Raw genomic sequence first — 14092 nt, forward strand, 5'->3', positions numbered from 1 at the left:
CAGAGAATGAGAGATCTTTGCTTTGGGACATCAAAGTTGACAGAAAGATGACGTGGCTGTTGATTTATGGTGGTGCCTGACTATTTTTGTCCAGCAAAAGGACAGACGTGTCGCGGTTAACTTAAATATCGCATGTCTATTTCTTATAAGAGCCGTAGCCGTAGGAGAAGACAAATGCTTCAAAAAGAAAATTCAGTGTATTTAATTTCGGAAAAGACGGTTCATTGTCTTGTTTATATCTGCAAGCTCCTCGACTTGCCGCGTGTAATTTTACTTCTGCTTATATGTTTACAATCAATCAAGATTTCTAGGTTTAGATTATCATTTATCAGTATGGTGTCACGTTTGCTAAGTGTTTTGTTTTTATTTGAACGCAAGATATACCCTTTGTTTCTTTAGCAACAAAGAAAAGAAAATCTACCCTAACGAGTGAAGATAGCTTGTTTCCTAATGGAATAAACGTTTTGTACCGCTAAAGTTTTGCTCAACAACGAAAGTCACGGTAAAGTAATGGTTCTGTGAAACAACTATAATCAATAAAAAAAACTATAGTCCATCGATTACTATATTTTTGACATACATCCTACCTGCTATCCTAGTAGTCTTTGCAAGACTTTTAACCTATCTTAGTTTATAGAAAGATTATAATATTACCTCCACATAAAATATGTTTAACAGTTAACGTCATTTAATCCTTCCAGCATTTTCCCGTTTCCCACAACTGTTTAAGATCTAAATGTTTTCGGAAAACCTTGCATAATTATGGAATTGTATTTCTTAGTGTGATGTACAGTTTATCATTAATTAAACATGTCATCTTGAGTACCTACTACAAACTAAACATTGACACATATTTATTTTAAATATTTTTTGTTGAACATTAAGGACGTTAATGTTAATCTCTTACTCATGTCTTTGTTATAAATTACGATCGAGGATATTTAGTGTCGTTATATACTTTTCATGAATTTGATTGTACATTTTTTTAATTTTCATTTATGTCTCTAGCTACTAATAGCAAGCAAAAGAATATTTTTGAAAAAATAATTCTGGAATGAACAGTAAAATTAAATCATGTATTTCCCCCAATGGACAATAATATTATAAAACAACATTCGACCTTTTCCCTGCAAGATTAACAAATTTTATTGCGAGAAACTACTATTTAACTCGATTATGTAACCTGAATATTTGATGGTGTCGATACATGTGCCAACGTGGTGCCAATGAGGAAGTGACATTTCGCACCGTCTTTAAAAAAAGCTTATCTTTTCCTGATAATATTTTATAGAATAAATGGATGAAAATAAATATCTAATTGCTTTGGCCAAACTGATCACTTGTTTTATGATGTTATCATCATTCATCAGAATGAAATAATTATCGGACAATTTAAGCGGCCAGCAAGCGTAAGTACCCTACTTCTTCAGCCACTACTGCTAAGTGCTAACTTATGAACGGCATCTCCTTCCCTATTCCATTTTTTCTTATAAAATAGAGTAAAAATAAATATAAAGTAAAAAATGCTCTAACCCAACTTCATATCTCACTCTATAACGAAATTTACTCTATAAATAGAGTAATCTATTTTTTGTTTGTTCATTACTCCATTATGAAATGGGAAATGGAGTAGGGTTGGAGCAATTTTACTTCATTTTCACTTTTACTCTATTTTAAAGCAAAAAATGAAGTTTTACATTGGAGATACTCTAATACTAAGTGATGTTGGAAAATAAAACGGCTCGACTTTTCTTACCAGAGTAAAGGCATCTCCTAACCGTATACACATTTTTTTTCTATATTTTATCTAAAATAGAGTTGAATTTGTTTCAATGGTTCACTTTATAATACACAATAACTATATTATAAAGTATACCATTGGAGCAAATTCAACTCTAGAATATAATTATTCTATTTAAAAATGAAATATAGAAGAAAAAAATTGTGTACCATTAGAGATTGTTTAACTAAACAAGCAAATCTGTTTTCAAAGTTACTTTTTACAATAAATATAGGTTTAATATGTTAGATATATTAGTATATTATTACAGCTTTAAAAAAAAAATCAGGAAGATAACAATATAAAGGAGCAATAGTTAATGAAGCTGTGAGTGATAGGACGTGAACGAATTTATACGTATTAAAATTTTCTTTTTCTTGTTTGGTTCCCTTTCTTCGTGGAAAGACAAGTACATTCATTGTATCTGTAAGATTTAATTAATTTCTTAATTTGCCATAACTATCTAAAGTAGTAAGTATATTATCTATAGAAACTGTTAATTACTTAATTGTATTAATCATGGAAGCTAACCAAAGATCAGATTAGGTGTGACGTGTGAGATGGTTTTTAGGGCAGACTTTCTCGGATCAAAGACCTTCACTTGCTTTAGTGCAGATGGTTTTTAGTCATGTTAATTTGTTATCTTGCTTTAGTTCAATCTATTTCCACCACCGAAACCAAATTTTGAATATTAGTTCGATCCCGAAATCATGCTTCTCTTACTCTAGTCTCCAGTGTATGTGTGTAATCTTTTTATCTTCTAAAAAATATAAACGGCGCATAAAAATAAGCGAAGAAAAAGAGAGTATTATGTCTTTCTTGTTTTGTTGACAAAAAAATGTCTTTCTTGTTTTAGAAAGTCCATCATAGATGCTAGAGGCCCATTATCTCTTGGCAATTTATAAAACAAAGGAAATTCTGTTGGGGTCCTCTTAAGTGAACTTAGAAGCCCACGATACTTACAATTGGCATATAGATATTTATGGATGTCATAATCACATTTCATAATCAAACCAAAATGAACCCATAAGATATGTAGTCGTTATGTAGATTGTTCTGGACTAAAATATTATCCACTATAAAGTTAGTATTAATCAATCATCGATAAATGACTTCCACACTTATAATATAATCATCTTGTTTTGTATCTTTCTTTTTATCTTTTAAATTTTTGCTATTCTTTTTTGGTCTAAATGTTAAATAAATTTTTGCTATTAACAAGAAGATTTTTCACAGTTTATTTATAATATTTTTCGGCCAGAAGTATAAATGTATAATACGCAAAATCGTGACATATTGTATTTTTTTTGTTTTATGAGTTTGGATATAGCACTTATTAAATGTATATTTTCTGGTGTAAGGTTAGCTCTAATGAGGCACCAAAACACTAAAATTGGCGTAATCCTACATGCTGGTCGGCATTGTATTTGTACATACACACGTAAAACAAACGTATATTCTCACACATATATGAGATATGTGTATGTGTGGAGATGAAGATTGATGGAAAAATATTGAAGAAAATGGTTAAAAGAACAGTGAATAAAAGTTTTGACAAGTAAGGGTCTCATTAGTAGTTTTGAATTAAAGGAAATATCATTTTTTTCAGATGCGGTTATGTGTCATTGCATTTTCTACACACACGCATAAGTACTTTGTTTTAAATATTATCAAATTTTAAGAGATTTCAGCAATTTGAAAAATGGTTGCAAGTAGAATTTCAGTAGTGGCATAGAAAGGTGTTGTTCTCGTGATTGACCGGTCAAATAAGTTTATTTCTTACGTGGAAAATAAAATTCATCCGTCCAAATTAATAAAAAAATAAACATAGCTATTGGTAATTTGGTATAGAATAGATGAATGAAGTAAAATATGTAAATAACCGATCAACGATGCAACAATTAGTTAGGAAAAAAAAGATGTAGCAATTAGAATGCCCTCAGTCAAAAAAAAATGTAACAATTAATTACATTTGTTGCATAAAGGAATGTAAGAATGGCCAACGTGGGTTCGGATATGCAGTTTGACATGACGTCGTCTCTCTCTCACACTCGGATACAACACAAAACACAACTCTCAAAGACAAAAACGTTGAAATGTGTAGCCGGAATCGTCTTCTCCATTTGTCATTATCATCCACAGTTTTTACCTATTTCTCATAGTCGACGTGGAGAAATTCATTACATTTTCTTGGACACTAGCAAAGGTAAACAAAATGTTGCAGCACTTGTCGCGGGCACTCTCTTGCTTTTAGCTCTTCAATGGGAAAAACGAGAGAAAGAATGAAAGAAATATTTTTTTCCTTTAATTTTAGGAATGTGATGAATGATGTACCATTTATATTTACAAATATAAATGAGAAAATGACATATCAAAATGTCAATGCACCAAAATTTTCCAAATACCTACTAAAGATTCTTTGTTTTTTTTAAATCTAATTAAGATCTAAGTACTTTGTATTACAGCGGCCTTAATTGATTTGCTTGAGTTAGAATGTCGATTGTATTTGTTTTGACTCTTGTTACAAAATGACAATTATTAAAGCAATAAAAACACACAAAGAAAAAGTAGGTTTGAACTAGTTGACTAATTGACATAACTTTATTTCGAAAGCGAGTCACAAAAAGTGACTTTCCCCCCACCCCCTTTTTTTACCGGAATATAATTAGTTAATTGCTTTTACAAATGCTACATATTATAAGTTTATACTAGACTTGACGATAAAACTAGTGTTCAATGTGTTTATACGGCACGATAGAGATTTTGATAAATAAACAGTTCAACATTGTTGTGTGTGTCTTTTTATTGCAAAAATTTCTAGGCCAAAATTCGTAATTTCTTTGCATCAGAGACACAGTTGTTAAATTTTCTCTTTAACTATTGAGACTCGAATATGACATCTTTAAAATAAAAAAAACTTTACCAGCAGAATTAGTAGCTCCGGATAACATTTACGTACAACGATGGAACTGTATATTGAAAATCAGTCACTAGTAATTAGAAATTCATCGTATACGCATGACTAGCTCAATAATTTTAGGGGCTTTAAGGCAAAAATATCTTTAAATCCTTAAAAATATTAAATTTTCAGAATAAATTTAAAACTATTATTAGTAACTTTTTATAAAATTTATGTTAAAATTTATAAAATATATATCATATAAAAAATCTGATCACCCTTAACTAGTAAAAATGGGAGGAGACAAAAAATTGGATGCGAGACCAATGGTACTGTTTACCCCATCTAAACCGGTACTACTTATACTGTTAAAAATGGTAATGAAATTTGAGAAAAAACTAAATTTTGAATATTGAATGATTCTTAAATATTGTAAGCTATCAACAAAAAATGCAAGAAACTATTGGCAAAAGTTCAAAGCAAAAAAAAAATGCATTGGTTTTTAAAAAAAATTGTTTGTAGAAAAAGAGATTGAAAATTACAACTAGATAATACCTATATACATGTCCATTGTACATACGTGTCCCCCATTTTTGTATAACAATGTTATGACTGATCATTTAATATAAAAGAAACTTAGTCGGAAAAAAAAAGATAATACCTATATATTAATAATACTTCATATGTTTCCGAAAGTAAGATAATTTAGATTTTTTACTTATTCCACAAAGATAGATTTTATATATGTTTAAGGTATTTTTTATATTTTTAAGAAACATTAAATGAAAATATTTGAATTGATTAAATTTTATTGGTGAAAAGTTATTGAAAAGTGTATAATAAAATAAAAAAAATTAAGTTATAAATATTTATTGAATTTTTAATAAGCGTGAAAACTTTACAAAATTACACTATAGCTTTAAAAAAAACAGTTTAGCTGAGAAAAGTAAAGAAATAAGAAACTGTTGAGCTTAATTATTGCGTGAGATAGAATAGTTAGAACTGCCAGTTTCATTAAAGTGATTTGATTTGTTTCGTGAAAACAATGCAGACATACTATTAATCTCAATTTTTATGTTGAACAAAAAAAAAAAAAAAAAAAAAAGAGTATTAATGATTGTTTATAGAAAAGAGTATTAATGATTGATTAATGAATAACCAGATTTGCTTCTCTTTCTTCCTTCTTGACCAAAACGTTTACTGTTATAAAACATGACGAAGACATCTTGTCTACGTCGTTAAATTGAAATCAATCAAAGTAAACGTTTTCTTAAGTTTTGAGAAAAAGCAAAAAAAAAACAAATTATGAAACTTTTTGCCCAGTAAAAATTAAAATCTAAGTCGAATACATTAAATTTTCAAAAAAACTTCAAATTTAACCAAAAGCAAAATTCTAAAAAACTACTAATAACTGAATGTTTGCACGAGAAACAGTATTCAAGTAATCTTAAGATGCTAAATGGACAGTGACCCAATGCCTAGCATCTAAAACGATTAAATGGACACCTAGTTAAAAGGCATAGGCGTTTATAAATTATAAATATATATTAAATATATGTAATATTTTATATTAATATCATTATTTATAAATAAAGAATTTTATATTAGTTATTTTTGTAAGAGTTATATATCATAATATATTAATTCTTATAATTTATAAATTAGTAAGTAAAAAATTATTTATTAATACAATATTGTAATTGTCTAGACGAGTTGGAAGGTAATCGCCACGGTATTACAAGGTCTAGTGTCTAAGAGTCGCCTATACCACTTTTTTGGAACACTGCCAACAAGGTAATCAAGTAGTCAATTCTCTTTATAGCAAATAAACAAAAAAAGTTTTTTTTTGGTAAAAACAAAAGAAAAAAAAAGTTGTAAACCCTTCATCGTGTAAAATTAAAGGTCACATGATGAAGGCACCAATAATAATTTCTATCTATACAAAAGTGTACGACAAATGACAATGCGGAGATTTTGAGTTAAACCACAAAAAAGTTCTCGAGGGAAATGAGCAAGGAAAAAATTAGTATTCTATGGACCATTTCACGAAGCTCAACTACTCGAAACTTGCAATTAGTTAAAATGATAAACGAATTCTAAAATATACTGTATTATACTGATAAAACCTCGAATTGTCGGTAAAAACACACTTATTCTAATAATTTCGTAAAATGATTATTACTGCTTAAATTCGGCTTGTGATTTAAGTATTAGACAATACTGTTTCTTAGAGTATGATTAACCCTAGTTTTTTAACTGGAGTTATTAACTTATTATTTGACATTTTTTATATTTTTTAGCTAAGAAACTGTTCTAATATCTTTTATTTAAGAGACGATTTTTAAATTTTCTTAGATTTTAATTTTTTTAGTTAAAATCTTAGTTAAAATCTAAGAAAAATTAATAATTGATTCTTAGCCGAAACTAAAAATTCTAATTAAAAACTGAGGTAAATGATGGTCTTACTTTTTTACAATTGAGTCAAACTTTTTCATATATCCCATCACACTTTAAATGAAGCGTTCGCTATGATCCTTCGTATTATAGATGAGACAGCTCATTCGTGATAACTATATTAATTCGTCATAAATGGTAGAATCACCGTTGTAAGTTCTCTTGTTTAGCATTTTATATTCGTATATGTATGGTGTAAACTGGTGTTATATATATATTACGGTGGCATTTGGTTATATTTTGAAGCCGTGTTATTTTTATAAAAAAAATTGTTCGCCTTCTGTTTCATAGTATTACTTTATTGTTGTTGTAAAACAATTTTTTTGTTATAAATAAATTTCGTTTTAAGAATTTTAATACAATTTTATTTTTTTAATTTATGTAAAATATGGTTAGATATATAAATGATGATATTTTTTAAAAAATACACAAATTAAATATTTTCCAAATTTGTGTGAAGAAATTTGAAATGACACTTATGGAATACATCCTTTTAAAATATCCAAAGAAGAGTTATCTTTGTTTGATAAAATCTGAAAAAACTAGCGAATTATAAAAAGGTGAAGCAATTAAAATAACAAAAGAAACAAGAAAAAGGTGAGAGACAATAAATGAAGAATGCTGGTATTGGGCAGATCAATAACTCAACCACTCCTCTGACTAACTTTTATAGTCACTCCTTTACCACTTTTTGATTCCCTTTCTCATCTTAATTCTCATAACTTATTTTCTGTTCGTAGTCTTTGTACCTTTCCTACTTTTTTCGTTTCTCTTTCACCCCTCTTACGCGGTTCCTCTAATTTCTTTTTATTATTTTCATGTTCCTGGGACCATAGGGTTGAAACAATAATTTTTTGGGTAATAGCTAGTCAACGTAAATCAATTATAGTGTTGGCGATTGAGTTATTAAAATTTTGAGACTGTAAACTGGTAACAGATGCAGAACAAGATGCTCTTATATCTCCTATTAAAATGCAATTATTTGGTTGAAAATAGCTTAGTAAAACATTTGTATTAGATACTTGATTTGAAAGATTTTTGCAAGTAGGCTCAACTCAATATAGCATTAGTGGAAGATATGGGAACTTAGATTTTATTTTTGCTAGAACAAGTAATAACATAGTAAATGAGAATCCAGTGACATGTCTCAAAAAGTAAATCCAATGTTTTTACTGCGATATCTTGAAATTTGAAAGAGAGAGGGACAGAGAGTGTGGGGACCAGAGACACCCATGTTTCTTGTCTTGTTTATCTTTGGTTCTCCACTAAATTTCTTCATAAAAAGCCCTTTTTATTTCTTGATTCTCTCTTCTATCATCACCACTCACTTATCTTCTTCTCCATCTCGTCTCTCTCTCTCTCTGTTTCTCTCTTGATCTTAGCCGGGTCTTGTGGGAGGAGCAAACCGACAGAGAGATAATTTTAGATCATTATAAACCATACAATGATTCTTCGAGGGAAGGGGCTTTCTCTTTTGAGGGGAATGTTGTTTGGCTCGAAGACTCTAGCTTATCATGTTAGATCTTCTTCGATTTAATCGAATCAAACCTCCATGTTTGAGATCTGATTTAGGATTTTAGGGTCGTCGGACCAGGCTTCATTCCCCCCAATTATTGCTCCCTGCTTACTCTCCAACGTACCCTTTTTCTTAATTTAGGGTTTCAGATCTTGTGGTTGAACCCTTTTTAAAGGTTTGATATATTACCTTTGCTTTCTTGGATTCTGTTACATGTTTCATTGATCAATCCTTACATTAAAATAATTTTTTGGTCTTTTGGGACCGGTAGAAAAATAAGTTTCAGGTATTTGCAGATTGTTGTAATGATGGAAGAAACTGACTTTCTTACTCTTGGAATTTGCAAGTGTCATCATTACAACCTTTAGGTTTTGATTACTTTTTTCTGCGCTGCTATGATTGTGTTATGATTGCCTTTTGTTTTTGTCAGGTAGAATAAAGTTATAGGACTGGATCTTCATTGTCATGCATGATGATGAAAGTATAGTTTCTCTGTCTGTTTCTTACCACACCAGATCTACTAGATTTGGATCTTAATAACTTTCTACAACACAACTAGCTAGGGCTTTCTGGATTTTCTTCTGGAAATTAATTAAGAATTTATATATGCAAAGACAATATTGAACTAGTACTTTTAATTATAAGGATATCTTATGCAGATACTTTTGCATGCGAAGATCAGTATCTTGATTCTGGATATCGTTTCTCCTTCTAAATTACCCGCACAATACATCTTGTAACCATTTTCATATATTACTCAAATGTGAAAAGATTTCGTTGTCTCATAGTTAAGCTTAATCTTGTATATGATATAGTGGTCTTACTTAATTATATTTCTATTATATAATTACATTTGGAGTATTATATTTATATCATCTGTTCGTCAAGAGTTGTTTTACTATATATCTTACATCTTTCACTTATGTAACGAAGATTCTTCAATCCAGCTTTATTCTTGAAATCATATCCTCCAAATGTACCATAAACTGGCTACGGTTCCAGATATTTTTTGCACCAGGCAAAGTCTACCAAAAAGGGAGAGATAAATTAAGTTAATAAATCATATCCTCCTAATGTGCGCTATCACGTAAATGAACAGAATTAAGGATAATGGAAAATTAGAGTAGTACCATTGCCCATCGAGTTTCATACTTACGCATTTTCTTTGTTAAATTTATATTTTGAAATTGATAAACACTTATAACAAGTTTAAATCGAAGAAACAAAATACATCGATGGGTGTCTTAAAAACACTAGTATTAAATCTCAAAGTTATGGCTTTTTGGGTCGTCCTAAAGTTTTTCACGGATTACACGAATTTCCATGGCTCATCGGAATTACAATTGTTTCTACTATGTACTTTTAACCGAAGACTTTGACCATATGTTTTTTTCTTCTACGTTTTCAGTGCCTTTCCTCCTAAAATTACCGGCTAGGCTTTTTGGGTCAACTTTTTTTGTTTGTTTCTCAGTTGTATAAGGACATTTATTTAGAGATAAATATAAGGGGCATTGTCAATTGTCAATCAATGAAAGGTAGCTATCCTAAAAATTTACCACGGTGATATTTGTTAATATTAAAAATAGTGCATTACCGTTTATGTATGTTTTATTCCTACCATATTCCAATAAAGATCGATGGCCTGCATTATTCACAGAAGTATATATAATTGGAAGAGATAGGATACTTAGGACATCGATCTTTACTGGGCCGATACTGGCCATCATATTGGCTTAGCCCACAATACTTTATTTAATTAACATGTACCATTACCGTTTCCGTGGTTCAACGTTATAGTTGTGAACTTATGAATTGTAAACCACTATTCACTTTTAGCCCATTGGCTTAGCCCACAATACTTTATTTAATTAACATAAGTACCATTACCGTTTATCTCTTATTTTCTTTTTCAATGTACCAGGTCCCTGTAACTACCACCAACGTAGACGGCCACGTTTCCATAGTCCGGTAGACTAAGGGCCTGACTGGCTTAAATGCAGCGGTTGCGGTTGTGGTTGCGGGAGTTTGCGAATGCGGGCGGTTACGGTTTCTAGCGGTTTTAAGAGATTTGTATGACTGGTACTGCGATGAAAAATTGGTGCGTTTGCAGGAGACTTATGACTGGTTAACTACCAAATGCGATAACGGTCAAATAATAAATTAATAATATTTATCTTTAATATACTTATAAAAATATCAAAAATCATAAAATTATAATAAATATAAAATTTATATTTAGAAAGTTCTAATTTTAATTTTTAAATTTTTTATTGAAATTACTTTTACTATAAAATTTTAGAATATTAATTAAAATATAATAGATATATTTTAGTATATTTATAATTTCAATTTTAAATTTTTTATTAAATATTTTTACTTTTGTATATATATATATATTTTAAAAGAAATAAATTTACCCTCCCGCAACCGCAACCGCAAACGCTAGCTGGAGCCAGCTTTTGAATTTATGAGGTTTGGAGCGGTTTGAAACAGTTTAGAGCGATTTGAGTGATTGTTGCAAACCGCCAACAACCGCTACCAACCGCAAAAGCTGCGTTTGCGGGTGGTAGCGGGAAAACCAGTCGCCCCCTAAGTCGATTACAACAAATACTGATAAGCTAACATAATTAAACCATAACGAAAAATAGTAGTGACTAAAAAAAAAAACCGTAAAAAATATTCATTTATAAAAATCCGCGAAAGAACGTAAATAAGTCAAAATCGACGTTGAAGAACCTAATGGATTTTCAGAACAGTTAAAAACTGTTTCTGAAGATGCTTAGATGCAACGTGAGGTGCGGAAAAACAGCCGGGATATGACTACACATAGTCATCGACGGTTCAGCTTCTAAAAATAGCAGTTGACAGAGTTAAAAAAATATGAGTTTAGGTGAGTTGATGTGAGATGTTGAGAAAATTACTGATATGGCTTTATCAGTTTTTTTTTAAACACTAAAGGTTTTATCAGTTAAATGTGCAATATCTATTTGAATGAAAATAGAAAATATTTTAAAATCCGAAGCAAAGAGTACAACACTCGGAACGAAATGGACCTGACGTTTTATGGTAAATCCGTTGACCCAATTGATGGTTAGGCTCTAACAAACTGAATTGTGCTGAATTTATGAAATCGTATATACATAACAATGACTTTAAAATAGGAGTATTAACTAGAGCTTGATCCGCGCCCCCGCGCGGATATTTATTTTTGGTTTGTAAAAAAAAAATATTTATCTTATATAAATAGTAATATATGTTTTTAAATATATATATATATATATATATATAAAAAATAATTTTATTTAATATATTTCTAAACACAATCATTTTATAATTTATAATGAATAATTTTATTTTATTTTTTGATCCGTCAACTGTTACAACCCTATTTTTAAAATATAACTCGTGTGTTCGTGCAAATGTATTTTTTATGGATCAAAATTTTAATGTAAAATAAAATGGTTATCTATTTTTATATTTGATTTATACGATTAAATAATTCAATATATTATTTAAAATTTTGTGGTTTATATTATGTATTTTTATAATACTTTTATGTTTTTTAGACGTAGTTAATATACCAAAATAAAAAATAACCACTCCGTAATAATAAAATCTTGTTACATTTTTGACATTGATTAAGTATAATTTATTGTTTACCCATATTATATAAAATATTTTTTAAATAAATAAACATAATTTGTTATACTTTATTTTAAAAAAATGCATTAATTAAACTATAAAAGATAAGAATACTAGAAGGTAGATAAATTTATTACTTCAGTGGCATTCAAATGTAAATAGCTTTGAAAACTAAGAGGCAATTTATATCTATACTTCTCTTTAATAATAGAGAAGTGATCATACGTCGACATGTCCTAAACCGGCTGCTTCTTGTTCATTGAATTGTCCTCGACTTTAGATTATATATGACATTTATCTATAAGACTACAACTGTGGTCTGTGTATGTATATATTATACTTGTAAGTTTTAGATCTGGATTAGCATTATGGTGCGTGAGGTCATACATAACATTACGTACGTAGCAGCAACGATTTAATTATAGAAAACGTATAAATCGGCTCCACATCTTCATCATCATGTGACGACATTGTTTCGGTTTCTTCACAACTAACAATACGTACGTCAATAGACTCAATACCTAAGCCGCTCTAATATATGGAAAGTGTATAATAAAGTAAAAGAAAAATTATTGGAAAGTGTATAATAAAGTAAAAGAAAAATTAAATTATAAATATTTATTGAATTTTTAATAAACGTGAACACTTTAAAAAATCTTACTTTCGGGAACAAAGGGAGTATAATAGTAGTCAATTTTAAAATTATAAATTATACTCCCTTTGTTCCTAAAAATCTATGTTATAGTTTTTTCACACTTATTAAGAAAACATATAAATTTGTATTTTTCAATACATTGTTTTTCTTAATTAACTATTTTCAATAACTTTTAACCAATGAAATTTTATTAAATACAATTGTATTTTTTGAAAAATACAATTTTTCACTAATTAATGTATTGAAAATGTAAAAAATGTATCGTTTTGAAACAATTTTTTCTTATAAAACATGGATCTTTTAGGAACGGAGGGAGTATATTTTAAGTATAGTATTTTCGAAACTATATGAATATTTAGTTATAATTTTTAAAATGATAGATTTATCATGAATTTTAAACCTTGTAAGAGATTTCTGTTTGAAAATTTGGAAATTTCACTTGATAACTTTACAACGGATGCCTTAATTGCTATCACTTGTCACCACGTGATGGTTTAGGTTTTAGGTAAAATAGTAATTTGTCGACTAATTTTATTATTTTTCTCGGTTTAATGCTTAAATACAAGTTTAACCGTTTTGAGTCACCAACCCAATATTAATTGTTGGTCGTCGTTACTCATTAATGCTCAGACCTCAGTTGCTGACCACATTATTACTCTTAAACTATCTGTTGACGAATAATTAACTATGGATCTTCTGTATGCGCAATTAATAAAATTTATATCAATTCTATTAACTTGCACCCAGAGTTACCTTTTTTTTTTGTAACGACGCAGAGTATCTAGCTATGTACAACAAATAAAAATATATATTCCGTTTTTTGTTGGAATTAAAAATATAGAGTGTTTACCAAAAATGAAAAAAACAACAAAGAAAGTAGAGAAGGATGGTTAGTACTGGGGGAAATGCAGAGGAGAACCAAGATAAAAACATAAGTTTTTCATTCCATTTTTAAATATAGATATAACATGATATTTTTTTGTTAGTATATAATGTCAGAAACATATTTGCAATACATGTGAAAAATGTAAAATACATTTTACAACTTATAAATCGGAGTATTGTTTTCTTATATAAGAATCTATGCATGTGTTTTAGCGTCTCACACTTGCACATGATTTATTATAATGTCTTCTTGTGTTTATT

General features: G+C 29.1%; 1 long non-coding RNA gene across 1 annotated transcript; it reads left to right on the forward strand.

Moving 5' to 3' along the window:
- Positions 1-2785: 2785 nt before the first annotated feature.
- LOC111215201 lies at positions 2786-9519 on the forward strand. The gene is made up of 2 exons (XR_007339322.1): positions 2786-8824; positions 9309-9519. It is a non-coding gene; the product is annotated as an uncharacterized LOC111215201 (long non-coding RNA).
- Positions 9520-14092: the final 4573 nt, after the last annotated feature.

This window comes from Brassica napus, chromosome A4 (genome assembly GCF_020379485.1).
Source record: "Brassica napus cultivar Da-Ae chromosome A4, Da-Ae, whole genome shotgun sequence".
Classification (NCBI taxonomy): domain Eukaryota; kingdom Viridiplantae; phylum Streptophyta; class Magnoliopsida; order Brassicales; family Brassicaceae; genus Brassica; species Brassica napus.